At 45.7% G+C, this 19902-nt stretch overlaps 1 protein-coding gene across 7 annotated transcripts in view; it reads left to right on the top strand.

Annotated features, from left to right (window-relative positions):
- The window catches only part of LOC140425249 (RNA-binding motif, single-stranded-interacting protein 3), a 2012293-nt gene that overhangs the window by 1406080 nt on the left and 586311 nt on the right, over positions 1-19902 (top strand). The window lies entirely within an intron of this gene.

A 19902-nucleotide genomic window follows, 5' to 3' on the forward strand; every position in this document is an offset into this window, starting at 1 on the left:
ATTCATTTGAATACTACAGAAGCTGTATTAGGCTGCTAAGCTAAGGGCTATATTCAGCCAAAGGAGTGGAACAAACCTAGCCTCGTCATGCTTTGAAGTTTCATTAATTCATGTTCAAATCTTGGTTTAACTGAAAGCATACAATTTTCTGCATGATGCTCGCTTTTTATCTGAAAATGTATTTTGTTTAACAGTAGCATTGAAAGAACGCAGAAATGTCTGACCCATTAACAGCATATGAACCAGATAAAATTTGTACATTAAATATGGTTTACTGTTCGAGTGCCAGAAATCTTAGTGCGCTCCTTGGTGTGGGCAATACTTTGTTACTTAAAGGCGAATAACACTTAAAAATGTATTTGCTTTATTGGCTCGGGCAGTGTTGGGCATTTTTGTCTGGTCTTATCAGTACTTCTGACATTCTTAAATTGGAAGATTCCTAATTGCTGCTAGCTCTGGTTAATTTAAATATTTCATACAGGTCCATAGTTTATTATTGAATGCCACCCTTTGGCCATATACAAAAAAATGTGATATGATCAGAGGCTAGCTCATGCCATCAGGAAATTCTGCAACACCATTTTTCCACATTACCGCACGCATTCATTTGGTGGACTCACGGGTCAGGTTGGGGAGGTTGGGTATAATATCACAGGGATTGCCCAGTCAACATTGAATCTAGGGGCTAGATGCAAGTGCACTCACCTCCTTCATCTCTATGTAGCTGCTGGATTTCAAGTGTCAGAAAACCAGCCTGGTTAAAATTAAGTTCAAAACGTAGAATAACAATGAGACTTTCAACCTAATAAGATTTCAAATGCCAACCTACCAAATTGGACAGATTGGGCATGAGCCCATCTTCCCACGTCCATTAAAGCCTTTTGCTGGTCGGAAATGGCTCTGTGTCTGGATTATGATTTTTAAAGACTTCAACTCCACACCTTCCTGTTTGCTGCAATTAAAACTCCTGCTAAAAATTGTGGGCGATGTCTAACTGAATCAATAATACCCTTTTTACAGTCATAATCATCCCACAGTATCTCTTTCAGTTACTCCACCAATTTGCCAGTGGTGTCATGAGTATTGAATGTTTCAATTAAAAAGCTATTTTTGTATCTTTTTTTCAAGGAAAGATTCCATATTTAAGTAAAATTCATGCCTTTGACTTTAATGACTTTAATGTGCAAGCATTTCAGCATGTATTGAATGCATTTGCTCATTGCAAACTTTCAAATGTTCACATTTGTATGGTGATCAGCACGATATAAGCTCAAAAAGCAAATTGTGGCATTTAAATTGTCAGAATTCCCAAATTATGTAAAAATCAATGGCGTCAAAAAATGTTCAGATTTAAATGGCTATCAAGACATATTGGCCCTATTATTTACATTGAGATCGGAAGAGAGTAAGCGAGGATTTTCAAACAGGAAGCCTGGACGTAAGGGTGTCCCATCTGTGCTGCAGGACGACCTTTAAATATTTAAATCAGGTTTCTTGTCCAACAGCCAGTCAGCTAGCCTGGCTGACTGCCTGTCAAGCTGAGAATCAACCAGAACGTGGATACCAGATAAGTATCGCATTGGGAAAGTAATGAATTGACCAATTGCGAGGGGGTGGTTATAGTTGCTGAGGGTAAACTTGTTGGGCCTTGGGGAAATACCAATCCTTTCCCCAGCACACTAGTACTGCAATGAAGGGACTCATGGAACTATCCCTCTCACCTCTTTTTACCTGCTAGGTTCCAGAATCTCACTCTCCACAAAATAAATATATGATTAAAATGGAGAAGAGCAGCCTCCTTCCAAGAGTGAAGTGAGCCTCCTGAAAGCAGGTTGGTCACTCATCAGCCAACCCGCCTCTGTTAAAACCAGAGGTGGGCTGGTCGAGATCGGGTTTGGGAATTTTAATGTGTCTTTTATCTTCTCCAACGCACCCATCGTTCACAATTAAAATTTCCCCATTAATCTCTAAAGTTATGTAACATTATTTTGTCTCTCCATCCATATGCAGGTACGTAAGAAACCAGGCTTATGGAAATTAGTTTATATCACTAGGTAACAGTTTCTTATGTCTCATCCATTTGAATTACCTTTCTGAATTCACAAACAAAGTAATCACAATGAGAGTAGCCTCTGCAATGTAATGCCTCAGTATGATGATGTGGCTCCATTAACAATCAGGTTGGCAGGTAGGTTTGCTCTTATATTATTGTAAGTATGTAATATTTATTTATCCTCTACGACGTTACACATGGAGAATGAAGACTGTGTACAGCATTCCGATCAGAAGATGGTGATATTGGGAGGCAGAGTGTCAGGAGAGAATGTGTCTATTGTAGGAAAGAGAGGAGAGAATGTGTCTATTGTAGGAAAGAGAGGAGAGAATGTGGTGGCAGATGTAATGAGTTAATGTTAATAATCTTCTTATTGGGGTTGGGGAAGTGACACCGGGCTAAGACATTTATCTAGCTCCATAGGGAGGGTGCTGTTGCTTTTGAGTGTAATTGGGGAGCAATGTCCTGAATTACTCCCTGGGGATGTTATTAGGTTTGAATTGCATCTCGGGGTGTGGAAGAGTAAACTGCGATAGAGGTTAGGGTTAAGTGCATCAGAGGTTTGGTATCAGGGGAGGCCAGAATTGCTACTCTTTGCAAGGAGCATGGAGTTACTGATGGCTATGGGCTTATTTTTGGTTGCTCCAGTGGTTAATCAAATGAAATACCTCGATGAATGTTCTCCATAATGACCCTTCGGTTTTGATGGAAAGAATCTCTGTCAGACATCGGGGGCTTGCATTTATCACTAGTTGAATGAACCTTTAGCAGGTTGGAGTGTGGCTTATTTCATTCTGTTGGGAGCTGGATTGCTCCTCAGTTTGGAGAGGGTTGAGGGACTTTGGGAGCATTGAGACATGGTTATGAGGGGAAATCTGAACTTTATTGAAGGAAAGTTTTATTTATTTTGTGGAGCAGATGCTGATGGCTCGTTGCATTGCTTCTAAATAGCAATGGCCAAATTCTGTTTTCCAAGACATTGTGGATTTTGATTGCTTGCTTAGATGGACTTTGAGCTTTTGGAGAGCTCTTGAGGTACTTTGGAGAATTGTTCTTGTAACGAAGAGTGACATTTACAAATCCTAGGGTTTATGGCTTGGGGTGGGGGAGAGGGGGGGTGGGGGGGGGCGGTCAGAGGTGGAAGACTGCAGCAAGCCGCCACGAAATATTGGGGTAATTCCACTTTTTATAAAATGTGATCCGTGTTGCCTCACAGCACCATTTTTTTTTCTCACAGCACCATCTTGAGATACAATTGCAATTGAGTGTCACAGTCACTCACCATTTTCAATTTATTAATAGACATATGTTAATACACAACTTGAGAATGTGTCAGAGGGCTGTGATGCATCTCAGGGCTAAGGTGACAATGATTAAATTTAAATGGTTTATCAGTTTCATTTCAACCCTTGGTTAGGTTGCTGCTTTGAACCCGACTCCAGACATGTTTCTTATGTAATTCTATGTTTCCTAAGTAATATATGGCGAATTTTTTGTCATGTTTTCTTGATGCCTGTTGAGTTGACTATTATGATTTTCCAAAAATTATTTATTATGTGCCTCTGCTTGTGTGTCACATAATTAAGCCAGAAGGTGACTCAGTTCATACAAAGCAGATTATTACAATATCTGCATTATGTAATATGTTAATAATTTAAGGTGCCAGAGCAGGTATATTTTTAAGCTAAAATCAGTTGGGAGAATATAATAGCTAGCAAGTGGTTTGCCCTTGTAGAAATGGCACAAGTATGATCACTTACCTTGTTAGCACATTTTGCAGTTCTTTTGAAAGATCTTTGAAGGAAATGGAGATGTACCTGATGAATTTATGTCTATCCTCACAACACAGCTGCTTTCCTTCACTAACATATATTTGCTAATCAGTTGGAAAACCATCAGGCTACAGAGGCTTAAAAGTATTGCACTTCTAAAGCACTTGGTGACTGTCCAAGAAAGGCTGAAATGCTGCCACGCGGATGTCTTTAGATTTGACATTGAACTCAGCATCACATTCTGTTGTTGTCCGACAGAAACTACACTCTTTAAAACACAGACGTTGTTTGAAAATAACTAAAAAGGGAAGTTTTATCCTCGGGCATCGTGTATATTATGGCAGTCTTACAGGATAATACTGCGGGGGAAAAAACATGTGACTTGTATTAAAAAGACCAAAAATGTCAGAACTCCAAGTTTACGAATGGTATGAAAACATTAACCATCATTCTCAGTGTTTCTTACAGAAAGAAATAATTACATTTGTGCGTTGCCTCTCACAACCTCAGACACCTCAAAGGACTTCACAGCCAATGAAGTATATTTGAAGTGCAGTCCCCGTTATAATGTGGGAAATGTGACAGTCAATTTACGCATTAAGTCCAGGAAATAGCAATGTGATACTTATCAGATTTGAGCCGAGGTTCAACGATGTATCACAGTTACCATGGACCTGATGTGACAGAACAAGATTGTTTTCCATGTAGGCGCAGATAGCTACTATCAAATGTATACAATTGCTTGAATTAGACAGAATTTAGAGACCTTAAAATGCCATGATTCAAGAAGAATAGCTAGAGAAGGAAGAATCAGAATATTTTAACATGGTATTTAGACGTCTGTACAACATTTCAATCAGAGACAGCAGCATACAATTGTTTAGTCAGTAAGTGTTACATATAATTATTTCTGGACATTAAATTGAAAGCAATTGTGCGATACCAAAGGGTAGATGCCATGTATTCCTTCATGTAAATTTTTATTAATTGTTTGCAACAAAATTAGAGAGCATCTTTACCAACATTGTATTGAAAGATAACAGTTCCTTTCTTGTACGTTGCATTGCATTTTGTGAGTCTTAATAAGAGTATTGCAGAATATTGATTGGACAGCTGAACGATTTTTATGCCAATTAGAAACTTTATTTTCTTGTTCTTAGTGATTAACACAGCTGAATACTCAAGCAAAGAGGTTCAATGACGACATTTGTGAGGTCTTGAAAACATTTGGTGAAGGTCTCTGTCAACCTCCGCCTCAGATGCCCTCAGCACCATTTAAAGCCATTTCCGCTTCAGGCAGTTAGCAGCAGCTACCTCCCAATGAGTGCAGCTACTCTCGAGTACCAGGCTGCCTTTAAGAACTGGAGGCTAACTGCAACATGTGTTAACCTCACATGCTGCAAGACCTATGTGGCATTCAGCCAGGCAGCAGCACATCTTGTGCCTGTCTGAAGACCACAATCATAGAAATGAAGAGGCAGCAAGAATCTTGGCTCAACAGGATTGGGTGTGAGCAAATTGTGACCCTGCACGTGGAAATGGAATTTTTAGAACCAGAAGTCATATCTGAACCTTGCCCAATGTCCAGGACGAACAGAAGATTTCCCAGTTTTATTTATTTTTATCACTCATATTTTCTTTCCAAATGGTCAGTATTTCTCCTTCCACTTGTGCATGCATCTCCTCATATCTGACAGCCAACTGCCCTGGCTGTGTGTTTCCCATCTGCTCACTACACCATTCTAGAGTGGGCAGATGGGACATTTACTGCTAAGTTCTCTGGTCGAGCAATTGGTTTCCTAGTATAAAGGAGATGTACACAGAAGAGTAGCTATGGGTGGGCCAAGAAGAAGAGAAATGTTTTGTCTCCTCTCAGTGGCTCACCAGCTGATACCGCCAAGACTGGAAATGTAACCTTCAGGAATATATGGTTGCAAACCAGGACTATTCCCATTCCATGTCAAAAAAACATTAGAAATAGAAGCTGGAGGAGGCCCTTTGGCCCTTTGAGCCTACACCTCCATTCAATAAGATTAAGGCTGATTTTCAACCTCAAATCCACCTTCCTAATCAATCCCCATATCCCTTAATTCTATTAATAGCCAAAAATCTAGCTAGTTATTTTTAAATCATTTATGGGATGTAGGAATTGCAGATGAGGCCAGCGTGTATTGCCTATGCCAAAGTTCCCTTGGAAAGATGGTGGGAAGATTGAGATGATTGGTCTCCAACAACCACAACCATGTTTCCTTGCACCCAGGTGTGACCATCAGTGGAGAGTTTATTCACAATTCCTATTGGCTTCATTGTGCTTGGCCTTCTTGATGCCATGTTTGGTCAAATGGTATCTTGATGTCAAGAGAAGTTCGCCTTGGGACTTCCGGTGACGGCGGGCGGGAGGCAGCCGCGCGTTGGAGGGCTCCCATTCGGGAACGGCATTGTCGGGTGTTAACGTCCGGTCCTAGGGCCAGCGAAGGCAGTAAAAGTCGGGAGACAGCACAGAGGAGGGGAATGTCGAAGACCAGCAAGAAAACGGCCGTGAAAAAAGCAGCTGAAAGTCCGTCGGGGAGTGGAAAGGTCACCGCGGGGTCAGAAAAGAAAATGGAGGCTGGAGCACCAGGGGAGGCCGCATTGCTTACGGCTGAAGAAATAACGAAGGTGATGGCTGCGGAATTCGAAAGGCAGTTTACAAGATACAGGGAGACAATGAGGAAGGAGATGAGGGAGGTTTTGAGTGCGCTGGTGGAGGAGGAGATTTCCCCGGTGATGACGGCGGTGGCGAGCGCAGTGGCGGAGGTGCGAGAGCAAGGGGAGGCGCTGAAGGAAGTGGAGGAGACATTATTGCAGCACGGTGATCAACTTGCCTCGATGGGGAAGGAAATGCGGAAAGTGATGGACATTAACAAGGATCTGTGAGGAAAAATGGAAGACCTGGAAAACAGATCCAGGCGACAGAATTTGAGGATTGTGGGGCTCCCTGAAGAAGTTGAAGGACTGAAGCCGACTGAGTATTTTGCCGCGATGCTGGCAAAACTATTGGGGGAGGGGGAGGATTCCTCCCGATATGAACTGGATCGGGCTCATCGGTCGTGGAGGCCTGTACCAAAGGCGAGTGAGCCGCCAAGGGTAGCGACTCTGTGCTTCCGTAGGTACAGTGTGAAGGAGAAGGTCCTGAGCTGGGCCAAGCAGAAGCGGGTGGTGCAGTGGGCTGGAGCTGGTATACGTGTATACCAGGACTTTACGGTGGAGCTGGCGAGGAGGTGGGCTGCTTTCAATCGGGTGAAGAGGGCACTGTACATTAGCAAGGTGCAGTGCGGCATTGTATATCCAGCGAAGCTGAGGGTGACTTATAAGCTCAGGGCCTTTTATTTTGGAACGGCGGAAGCAGCGGAGGAGTTTGCGAAGGCAGAAGGACTGTGGCAGAACTGACAAATTGAGAAATGGCCATGTGCCAATGTAACCTCATGACTGTATTTTCTTCTTTTTTGTTTCACTGCGTGCGGGTGTAGGGGCTAAAGGAGCCAATGTTTTATATATTTGGATAAGGGAAGGGATGGGACTTTCACTCGAAATGAGGGCTCTTTGGGGTGTAGGTGGATATGCAGGGTGTGTGTGCTAAAAGGGGATCTCTGACCTTTCCTAGGGCCTGGCAAGGGGAAAAGGGACCCGGGCGGGGGCCTCCACGCTGGCCGGTTTAAGCCGGCCAGTGAACGGGAGTGAGGTGAGGGGAGGGGCTGCGGCCATCGGAGCCTGGCAGAACAGGGTCCGAGTGGTCTAGCCGGGGTGGAAAGTTGGGGGGAAGGAACCGAGGTTGGGAGGAGGAGTTTTAAAAGAGGCAGTGGACGGGAGGAGCTGGAGACTTGGGGAGGGGGTGGGGGGTCGGGGGGGGGCGGTTGTACAACTCTTGGGTATCATGTACGGTACTCTTTCAGAGGCTGGACGGCGTTGAGTGTAGGGGGGGAGGGGGAGTGGACTCTATAGGTCAATGGTGACCATGGGCGGTCCCGGACTCCTTTTTCTTTTTCTCCTTTGTTTTTTGTTTCCACCGTGGGAGGGTTTGGTTTATTGGATGCATATATTGACAGGGGGGCCGTTGTTTGGGGTGGTGGGAGGATGGGATCATTGGTATTGTTAAGGGGATTGATTTTGTATTTGTCACCATTTACTGTTTGGGGCTGGGGTGTAAAGTTTTGAAGGAAAATGTGAAAACGTAGAATAAAAAAATATTTTTTTAAAAATTAATTAATTAATTTAAAAAAGGAGAAGTTCACCTCTTGAATTTAGATTTTTTTTGTCGATGTTTGGATCAAGATTGTGATGAAGTCAGGAGCTGAGAAGTCCTTGCAGAATCCAAACTCAGCATTCATAAAGTTAGGAAAGCAAAGATAGTTTTAAGGGATTTACATACATTTGTATTGCTAAACATTAGAAATAAGGTACAGTTTTAAGTGGGTTTGATTTAATGTTTATTTGCCTGGAAGGGTAAAACCTATAGTTAGACTCATGCTGGAAGTTTTCGTTGAGCTATCTTCATTGCAGTTGGTAGTCAGAGCGAAGGCAGCTTTCACAGCTCTACTAGAAGCAATTGGTTTTAGAAGGTGAAAGAGAGAACATCTCTCTCAGCCTTGCTAGAAGAAAAGCCATACTATGGAATAATGGTTAGGTAAACAGATGCCGTAAATCTGAAGTCCAGCCAGTTAAGTAAACTAGAGAAATGAGGAGAAGTTTTCAAGACGTCTGGAGTTAACAGAAGAGTTGAAAAGGCATTGGATTGTGAGAGGCCAGAAATATATCTGCAGTAGTGCTAAGGTTTGTGAGAAATTGCCACAGTTTGGAAGACATTATTTGAAAGAATTGCAGAAAGAGCTGGTTTGGCTTCGGAGTTTGTGTAAAAGCGTTTAAGACAAAGGAAACATGAAGGGAGAGGTATAAAACCTGAAAACGAAACTTGTTGGAAGCAATGGAAGGAAAGCGTAATTTAAAATATTTGAAGGTGGAATTTGAAATCACTCATATGGAAGCCACAGTTCAATGAGACAAGGGGGGTCACTGTATAAGAGTCATTTGGGGGGTTTTGAGGAGAAATCCACAGACATTTACTTGGGTTCAGAGAGGAATGTGTCTTACCGCAGTCAGCTTGCGAGATTAAAAGAGACTTTGTGAGATAATGAGACCATTGTAGCTTAAAATGTACATTGCATTCTGTGTTAATCTCAAAATGTGTGTGTAATTGTTAAGATAAGTGGGGAGTAAAGGAGTATTGGGGCGTGAAGGAGTATTGTGACATAATCCAATGTTTTCATGTTTAATACATGTTTTATTTTCTTGTTAAAACTGAGTGGTCCTGTGATTCTGTTCCTCCAGGGTTTTTTTTAAATTAAAAGTTATGGGCTGGATTCTCCATTCCTGAGGCTAAGTGCCGATGCCAATGGAGGATCCGAGGTGTTTAACAAAGGGAAAATCAGCGCAGGCCTGACGAGCTGCAGCCACACGTATGCCTACACCCCCTACACATGCACTGATCACGTCGGAAAAAATGGCGCCAGCTGTGCTGGACCGCATGCCCACCTACACCGACCCCACAGCCCTCCTCCTGGCTACCCCACACAGAAGCCCCCGGCCAGCAGCATGGATCTTGGCCACCCTCTCTCTGTCTCCGCAGCCGCCATGCCAGGCTCACAACCGCTGAGACCACATGTGGCCTGCACCATCGGGAACTCGGCTCATCGGAGGCGGAGCATCGCGGTTGGGCCTGCTAATAACATTCCAACAAGATTGCGACTGCGTGCGGTGCACATCTCAATGACGCCGATTTGGAGCGGCGGAGCATCGTGACCCGATGTCAAACCGGCACCTGCCGCAATTTTGGCGTCGGGAGGAAGTCTCCACCCGAATGCCATTACCGATTTTGGCGTCGGCCAATGGAGAATCCCACCCTTGGTCTTTTGAGTTAGGGTTCCATTCTGGTATCTTCCTGTCCAGTTCTAACATCAACTGTAATTGTAACAGGAAGCAGCTTATTGTTAAGTAAGTGATAGCATTGTCAATCACACCTTCCATCACTTTGCTATGACTGAGAGTAGACTGATGAGGTGGTAATTAGCTGGGTTGGATTGGTCCTGCTTTATGTGAACAGTAAATACCTGGGCAATTTTCCACATTGTCGGGTAGATACTTCTGCGACCGGTGTACAAGAACAACTTGACGAAGGGTGCACGAATACTAAAGCACAGGTTTTTAACATTACAGCCAGGATGTTATCGGGGCCCATACTTTGCTGTCTCCAGTGCACACAGCTGTTTCGTGATATTAGGAGGAATGAATTGACTTAGCTAAAGACTGACATCTGAAATGCTGGGAACTCAGGAGGAGACGGCGAATGATAATATAGTTGTTTTCCGAAGATGGCTGGAAATGCTTCAGCCTTGTCTTTTGACGCAGATGTGTTGGGTTCCGCCATTGTTTTGTTGTTTAATTTTGTTCACTGCCATTCACCACTTGATGCAGCAGGATGACAGAACCTTGATCTGATCCAGAAACTCGCACAGTTTGAAATTCTCCCCGCCCTCCACTGGCGACATAATCTGGTTCACATCCAGCAAGGGCGGAAACAAGATTAGCATATTTAAATCTTCATATGGTGGAACAGTAATCCTGATGGAAGCCGGTTTAAAACCTATTTGCATCCTGCTAATGGCATGCAAATGAAGAGTCGACCTGAATCTTACCCCCATGCCCGATTATCCGTTACACTGCAGGGAAGCATGCCACTCCTGAACACGCCTGGGCTAACAAGGTAAATGAAAGTCTGAACTTGAAGAAGGCCTCAGGCTGCTCTCAGAGTTTGGGATGCAGGCTGCCAGTGACCCTGTACCCTGGAACGACACCGCAGCAATGGATTTGGTGGTGGTGGGGGGACCTTCCAGCTTCAGTGTCTTCAAGGAAATCCATCTTCCAGCTCCAGTGTGTTCCTGGGACTCCACCATTTTTGTGTGTTCTGTTATTTCTTCATTGGACATGGGTCACGTTGGCTGGTCCAGAATTTATTGCCCTTCCCTATCTGCCTTTGAACTGATTGTATTTCAGAGGGCAACTTTTATGAGTCAACCACATTACTGTGGTTCTGGAGTCCCATGTAAGTCAGGCCTGGTAAGAATGGTAGATTCCCTTCCCTAAAGGACATGAGTGAACCAAATGGGTTCTTACAACAGTGGGGAATGATTTATAGTCATCATTCAACTATTTATTCCAATTCCTATTGAATTCAAATTTCACCATCTGCCATGGTGGGATTTGAACCTGGTACCGCCACAGCATTACACCAGATCTCTGGATTGCTAGTCCAGCAACAATACCAGTGCCTCACCCATCTGCTTTCTTTAGGAGATCTGCCTTGTTCCTTCAGGAGGTCCACCTTCTTTCTTCAAGAGGTCTGCCTTGCTTTAGGAGGTCCATGTTTATCTTCAATGGCCGGAGCATCAGTAAAATAAATGTTACTACATTTTTATGTAAGTAGCAGGCTTCCCCAACATATGTTACCCCCAAATAAATAAGTCCTCCCAGCTGGGTCCGGGGATCTAGCAGAACTCGCCTGGGCGATCCTGCCTCCACCTGATGTGCATCAGCAACTGTATGGCACTTACCAGAATGTGCCCCAGATGTCTAACCACTTTCGTTGTCCCCTGAGGTGTGTGTGTCTCTGCACTGTGGAGGAAACATGGGAGGGGGAACCACCGTGGATGGGCTGGTGTCATCGGATGGAGATCCTTTTTTAAAATCAATTTACGGGATGTGGGCATCGCAGGTTAGGCCAGCATTTATTGTCCATCACTAGTTGCCCTTCAGAAGATGGTGATTAGTTGCCTTCATGAACTGCTGCAGTCCTTGAGGTGTAGGTCTACCCACTGTGCTTTTAGGGAGGGAGTTCCAGGATGTTGCCCCAGTGACAACTGAAGGAACGGCTATATATTTCCAAGTCAGGGTGGTGAGTGGCTTGGAGGGGAACCTCCAGGTGGTGGGGTACCCAGGTATCTGCTGCTCTTGTTCTTCTAGATGGTAGTGGTCATGGGTTTGGAAGGTGTTGTCTAAGGAACCTTGGTGAGTTACTGCAGTAGCTGGTGCACACGGCTACCACTGTTCGTCAGTGGTGGAGGGTTTGAATGTTTGCGGAAGGGGGAGCAATCAAGCAGGCTGCCTTGTCCTGGATGGCGTTGAGCTTTTGAAGTATTGTTGGAGCTGCACTCATCCAAGCAAGTGAAGAGTATTCCATTCCACTCCTGACTTGTGCCTTGTGGACAGTTTTGGGGGTGTCAGGAGATGTGTTACTCGTCATAGGATTCCTAGACTTTGACCTGCCCTGGTAGCCACAGTATTAATGTGGCTAATCCAGTTCAGTTTCTGATCAATGATAACCACCAGAATGTTGATTGTGGGGGATTCAGCAATGGTAATGCCATTGAATGTCAAGGGACTGTCATGATATTCAAACACACACATCATGATAGACACACCAACAGGCAAATCAGAACACACAACACCACAACCAATCACAGACAAAGACAGGAAACATATAAAAAGCACAAACATGACATCTGGTGAACAGTATTAGCTGGAGACGAGGACAAGGACAGACCTGCTACACGACACACTCAGGGAGACAGCACGTGCAGAGTATCCAGAACGAACTGTATACAAGAGTTAAAATAAAATAGAGTTGTACCACATACAACTGTGTTGGCTCATCTGTGCACCAGAGCACCCAGCACCACATGGTACAGGAGTGGATCGATACCTGCCGGCATACCTCAGTGTACACAGACAACCAGCAGTGCCCAGGCAAAATGTTACAGCTCCCGGTTCCGCATCCGCTCCAGTGCCACGGCGATCTCCGCGAAAACTGGCGGCGATTCCGGCAAGTGTTCGAATTGTTCCTGGTGGCAGCTGAACTCCAAGACCTGGATGATAGCGAAAAAATTGAATTTCTCCTCACCATCGCCGGTGCAAGGGCAAGATCAATATTCACAAGGTTCAGGTTCTTCAGGAGACAGCAAAGGTACGATTACCAGGCAGTCCTGGACAAATTCTCCAAGTACTGTGAAGAAAACGCAATCCAATCTGCAAGTAAAGGTAAGAAAAGCGGCAGTACTCACCTCGTGGCCGGGATCCCGGAGCCCGAATTCCCAGAGGCCAAAATCCCAGGCCTGAGAGAGGGCTGGGTCGCGGTCGGCGGCCATCTTGCTAAAGGTATCACGCTAGCACAGTTGCGCGAGCAGTGCGCAGAACCGGAAGTTTTGTTTGCGCATGCGCGAGATGCTGCGCATGCGCAGTCAAGAAAACGGCCATCGGTAAAGGAACAGCGATCTGAGCATGCGCAGTCGCTTCCTACGTGCTACATACCGAGCGTCAGGATGTCAGAGGCCCCAGACCGCACCAATTTAAAGGGGAAACAGCCCAAATCCAATTTAAAAGGGAAACGTCCCAAATCCAAAAAACAAAAATCTGTTAAAGCTGTAAAACAACCTTCCCTCACCTGGAATGACAGCACATTGCCGCAAATTGACCCAGGAGATGAATTTGACCTCCGAAGAACGCTCCAACAAGCAGTTACCAATGCACAAGCCGATGATTCCGACCTCGAATACTTCGATGACGATCTTTACAGTGTTTCAGGACCTCGCGTGCCCAATGATAGCTCCGTGGTCCTATACGACTATGACTCGGACGAACCTTTCGTGTTGCACATTGGCGGCCCCCACATTGAATCCGACGCAGATGCGGATTCATTTTTTGGATTTGAAGATCTTCAACCCAGCAGATATGACGGCCCAACTTATCAGTACCGGATGATGCTGCAGCCTGACATTAACAGACAGGGAGCGGTGCAAGCACACGGAGGCGCCCTGCTGCCACACAGAGCATGGTCCACGTCCCGCTCAGCGTTCCCGACTCTATGAAAGAAGACATGCAAGACTCCAGAGCGCAGTCCTCGCATGAACAAGAAGTGACTCCAGAGTCACAAGCCTCCACAGCAAGCTCGTGGACAGACTCCACAATTGCAGAAACGCAAGACTCCAGAGTGCAGTCCTTGCACGAACAAGAAGTGACTCCAGTGTCACAAGCCTCCACAGAGAGCTCGTGGACAGCCTCCACGATAGAAGCAACGCAAGACTCCAGAGCGCAGTCCTTGCACAAACAAGAAGTGACTCCAGTGTCACAAGCCTCCACAGAGAGCTCGTGGACAGCCTCCACGATAGAAGCAACGCAAGACTCCAATGTGCGGTCCTTGCAGGAACAAGACCATGAGGGTCTAGCAACCTCTCCTGACCAACCAGCGGCAGACGATGCAAGTCTGCCATGCTCATGTGAACAGCAAGAAGGCTATAACAGCCTACCATGCTCCACTACACAGCAGCATGACCATGACGGTCTCTCATGCTACAATGAAGGGCACAGCGCTGAAGACTGTTCAAGCCCAACTGAAGACAAGCCAAAGGAATCGCCTCTTCCAAGCCCGAAGAAAAAAGGTTTATGCGCTGACCTTCAGGATCATTATAGCCGAACAGAGATTAATAATGCTGCACGGTCACAGAAGGATGCTGAGGATTTGCTAAAGAAACTACTTGAATGTTTAACTTGCAAGGAGCAGACTGAGAATTGCCAGTGTTTTAGTACGGATCGAAAAAATGGACAAGACATTGATCCTCAGGTAATGGAAATAACACAACCTGAATCATATCTACAGCAGGGACAAATGTCTCCCTTCAACACAACACCGCAAAGTCCCAACTTCAGAGACCAGCAGTTAGTCAGTAATGACTCTTCAAACCTTGAGGGGAACATTAATTGCATTGAACCTATACACACTCCACTGATAAATGAGCAGAACATTGGAGCAAGAATCCTGAGGACACCGACATCGAGTAGCCAGATAAAGCACTTAAAACCTGCAGCAGTTTCAAGTGAACCAAGTGTGCTTTCCACTAATGGTGAAGATGCAGATAAGGTCGACCCGATTATCCATTGTACCACACTAACCCCAGCGATTAAGCAGTTATGTATGGGGAGTATAATGTGGGCAATTGAGAACAGTAAAAGAGAGACTGTGACCATGCCAGTCCCAGCAAAATCAGACCCAGAGACCATGAAGAGACCATGTACATTAGACAAAGATACATATGAGGTACCTGAGAAGAAAAGTGAAACGGAATGTTCTTTGGAAAATAGTACAATGTCGATAGAAACATTGGATCCTATATTCGAGACCACACATATGGGAGAATTTGAGGGTAATAAACAAGGTTCTGCAATGTCTGGGGGAAGATTTAAAATTCCAAAGAAGAAAAGCCCAAATGAAGGACAACGGCAAGACAATGACAGTCCACCGACATGGTGTGCACCACCAGATGAAAACTCTGACAATTCACCCAACCCTAGTGAACAGCAAGCTGCTAATGAGGATCTAGCCACGGGATGTGAGACGAGTGACGACGGCATCCCACTTCCCATGCAAAAGGTGCAAGGTGACAGACCTCGCCTAGTGCGTACCGAGGCACTCGACGATCACGGTGGGACCACTGACGACTGCGGTGGCGGCGCACCGCTTCCATCCTCGATGACTCGAGCCTCTCCACTGGTCGGTGCATTCCTGCATATTCCGACTCCAGAAGTGCAGCTTCAGGGAATCTCGGCTGCCTCCAGTGAACCTGCTGGGACTCCGGACGGGGAGCATCGACGGAAGGCAGACCGGACTCCAGATGGGGAGCAGCCAAGCGCCGACTCTGATTCGCGCACGCCAGACCTTGCTCCGGACGGGCGGTGTCGCGGTCTCGGTGATGGCACGCTCAGGGTGACGGCGGACGCCACGGCGACAGGGAATGGATCGCGTGGCAGTCCCACTGGGTCGGCAGTGGCGACCAGCACCGGTGGTCCAAGACGGACACACCAATTCGCGCCATCGGCAGACGTTGATGCCAGCAACAATTCTCTCTCCAAGGCGACATGCTTCGACGTTTCTCTGCGGAGTCGCCCTTCCAGCACAGCAGGTGGCCGGAACCAGCGTACACGGTCTCGGCCAACTTCCACATCTGGCACAGTCATCGCCTTGCATGACATTAGTGATGGTGCTTCTTCGATGGCAACGACCCATCGGCTACAAGATGCCGTCCACCACAAACATAAAAAGAAAAAATACTCCACCTTGTTCCTGGCATGCAGGGCGGATGGATTGGTGCGTAGGCGCAATCAGCGAGCTTTGCGCCGCCTTCCACGCTCGCAACTGAACCGTACACACACGCCGGATCCTCCACTGGTTCCCAAGGATGACTTCGTGGAGATGCCACGGATCATGCCCCTTCCATCGCCACCCGTGACCAGGCCACAGCAGCTAAAATCCTCCCCATGCAGAACCTAAGGCTGTTTCTGGGACCTTGCCACCTGTCAAATCCAGGGCAAACTTTATTGAAGCAGACAAGTATTTTCTCCCTTTTGAGTTGGCATGCCAGTCGAAATGTCCCCGCATAGTCAGCACATCATCTGACTGTTTACAGAAATTAATTGATAGAATTATAGAGACAATATGTGGTTGTTCTCAAGGACCACAAACCGACGAAGGTGTTCAGTTGCAGATAATTAAGGCCTTACTAATTACAGTAACATCTCAGCACATAGAAATACACGAAGGAACTGTGTTACAGGCTGTTAGAACGTGCTACAATATTCACCTGGCCAGCAAAAAACTTAGTAAACCAAACCACAGCCAAGGCAACACTAACAAAGATGTTGAATGTTAAATTTTCACGAATGAAAAACCAAGCACTGCACGAAGTACAACAAATGGAAAAGTAGAGACTTCGGCAACAGCATCACCTCCAACAGTCCAATGTGAACCCAAATCTCCACAGCTGAACCGGCTTGAGGACCAGCCTATTTTTGAGGCGGTCACCCATTAGACTGGACTTATAACGCTGTTCATACGTTCAAAAAGTCAAACACTTCTGTATTATAACCTGTTGTTGTTTATCGTTCCAGATATTGTCTGACCGGACCACTGTTCAAGTTTTTTTTTTTCTCGCATTCATGTTTTGTTATGGTACAACCTTGTTAGTGTGACGCACCCGACATCGCCCCATGTAAATAGTTACGTCATATACACACGCTGTACACAACACACACACACACACTCTTAGATGCACTCACGACACGATTATATTTATAACCACGTAGGCACATATCTTTGTAAAAAGGGGGGATGTCATGATATTCAAACACACACATCATGATAGACACACCAACAGACAAATCAGAACACACAACACCACAACCAATCACAGACAAAGACAAATATAAAAAGCACAAACACGACACCTGGTGAACAGTATTAGCTGGAGACGAGGTCAAGGACAGACCTGCTACACGACACACTCAGGGAGACAGCACGTGCAGAGTATCCAGAACGAACTGTATACAAGAGTTAAAATAAAATAGAGTTGTACCACATACAACTGTGTTGGCTCATCTGTGCACCAGAGCACCCAACACCACAGGGACGATGTTTAAATCCTCCCTTGTAGGAGATGGTCATTGCCTGGCACTTGTGTGGCATGAATGTAACTTGCCACTTTTCAATCCAGGCCTTGATATTGCCCAGGTCTTGCTTCTTTTGGACATGGACAGCTTCATTATCTGAGGCATCGCAAATGGTGCTGAACATTGTGCAGTCATCCGCAAACATCCCCACTTCTGACCTTATGATGGAAGGGAGGTCATTGATGAAGCAGCTGAAAAGGGTTGGGCCTAGGACACTATCCTGCAGGAGAATAGACATGTGGTCAGTGGGTCATTCTGCATGACATTAACAACTCACTCGGGTTATCTGGGTGGGCCGATGGATCCACACCTCTGCGCAGTATGCCGACTTCTTTGTTGGTTACTGATCTGCCTTTGGGCACCCCCGTGACCTCCAGGACCTGTTCCTCGTAGGGGGTGAGAACTGTGATGTCCAGCACCCTACCGCCCATCTGGGCCCCCTCCCGCCTGTTGTGGGCCACCTTCTCCTGTGGGGACACAGAGAGGGCATCGTTAGCTGCATGTGTCGTTCATCGCGATGGGTTGGGGGGGGTGACGGCCCGTATTGGGGAGGCGGTTGCGGTTAATGGTCTAGCGCCAACTCACCCTTGTGGCCTGTGGAAGTTGTTGATCTTGAGGCAATTCATGCCAGTCTTCCTGGTCACAGTCCCTGAGCTGACGGCTGCTGCCACTTCCTGTCAGGCGGCACTGGCTGTCCTGTGGCTGACCCCCCGAAACCCTTGGGGGAACAGGGTATACCATCTGGCTTCTACCGCAGCTTGAAGGGCCTTAACATGTGGGGCCATGTTAAGTTGACCCATTAACGTATTATAATAGTGACGGCCTCGCCAGGCCGAGCCTCAGGAAGCTCGCGGCAGTCCCTGCTCACTGCCACACTTAGAAACGTTTTGGTTTAATCGCGACCTGTATTGTGAATCAATATTATGAGGTTCTGAGAGTCTTTGAGGGGTGGCTTAAATCCCAAGCATGGACAGTTGGGTTGGGTCAGATGTTAAATGTTAAATATGTTAATCTACCTCCCATTCACCCACCTCTGTTTTTATGGAGATGGGACTGAAAATGCTTGCATTGACAACTTCAAAGTTGTAATGAGGTTTTAAATTTAACCCAGTCCAGCCACCTTTTCTGCGTCTCGGAAAATCTGCCGGCGAAAGAGAGGCAGAGACTGCTGGATCCAGCAGGTAAGTGCCTTTCCACTAACCTTGCCTTGCTGGCTATAGTCAGGAAATAGAGATAAAGAAACTGCTAATCAGATCCTGCCATTAAATTCAGCAGGACCTTCAGGAAATCCGTCCTTCCTGGTTTCCTGACCTCAGAGAAACCCCGCTGCTCCTCCCTGCCTCTGAGTCAATACGCAGCCCACTTTGACTGCTGTTTGGGTGTTGAATGGAAGTAAAGGCTGGGGGAGTATTCCATTATATTGTACAGTGAAATAATATACCCTAGGAAATTAGTATTTTTTAAATGACGCATGTTTATTTTGGGTTATTCTGCCTGCCAAACTACTCCTGTTGACGTTACTGAATAGGAAGTACCCCTTTGCATCTACGTACAGTTCATACTACTACAGGGACATTTCCCTGATTAAAATTTTAAAGAAATTTCTAACTTGAACAGTCAGAATTTCAGATTTTTTGCCTAGTGGACCAAAATTACAACAAAAGCTTCTATGTATGATACAATGAAGCTGAAAAGAAAGTCATCATTTTTAATTTAATCGCGAACAGGATGTGGGCATTGTTGGCTAAGTCAACATTTATTGCCCATCCTTAATTGCCCTTGAGAAGGTGGTGGTGAGCCGCCACCTTGAACTGCTGCAGTCCACATAGTGTAGGTACAGCCACAGTGCAGTTAGGAAGAGAATTTCCAGAATTTGAGACCCAGCAACAATGGAAGAACGGTGATACAGTTCCAAGTCAGGATGGTGTGTGGCTTGGAGGAGAACCTCCGGGTGGTGGCGTACCCATGCATCTGCTGCCCTTGTCCTTCCAGGTGATAAGAGTTCATGAGTTTTGAAGACGCTGTCGAAAGCCTCTTGGTGAGTTGGTCCCAATTTTCCCTCCCAGTTTTTACATCCACAAAAGAGCGGAAAGATTGGCCCCAAAAACTAACTGCAGTCTGTCAAATGTTCCCCCTTTGTACAATGGTGTGCCATGGCTACCTTCTTGTATCTGCAAAGCACCATTGTTTAATCCTTATTGCGAACTAAGACATGAAATAGGTTCCTGCATGAAAAGCTTTGCAGGCACATAAAACACTATTGAAAGTGTTAGGACTGCAACTTCCATTGTGGATAAGGGTGTAATGTTTAACTTGATTCTTGTATTTTGACCCAATTAATGTAAAACATGATTTGACTCCTAACACAATCATTATTAAGTTATGTTCTTTGAGTTTATTTGACCGTTGGTGCTTCCTTTTTTCTTTGAACATCTTTTTATTGGCTTTTCTCATATTTATAAACAGTTGTTACTTATATACATTTTTTCTTGC

The sequence above is a fragment of the Scyliorhinus torazame genome, chromosome 6 (genome assembly GCF_047496885.1).
Source record: "Scyliorhinus torazame isolate Kashiwa2021f chromosome 6, sScyTor2.1, whole genome shotgun sequence".
Lineage (NCBI taxonomy): Eukaryota > Metazoa > Chordata > Chondrichthyes > Carcharhiniformes > Scyliorhinidae > Scyliorhinus > Scyliorhinus torazame.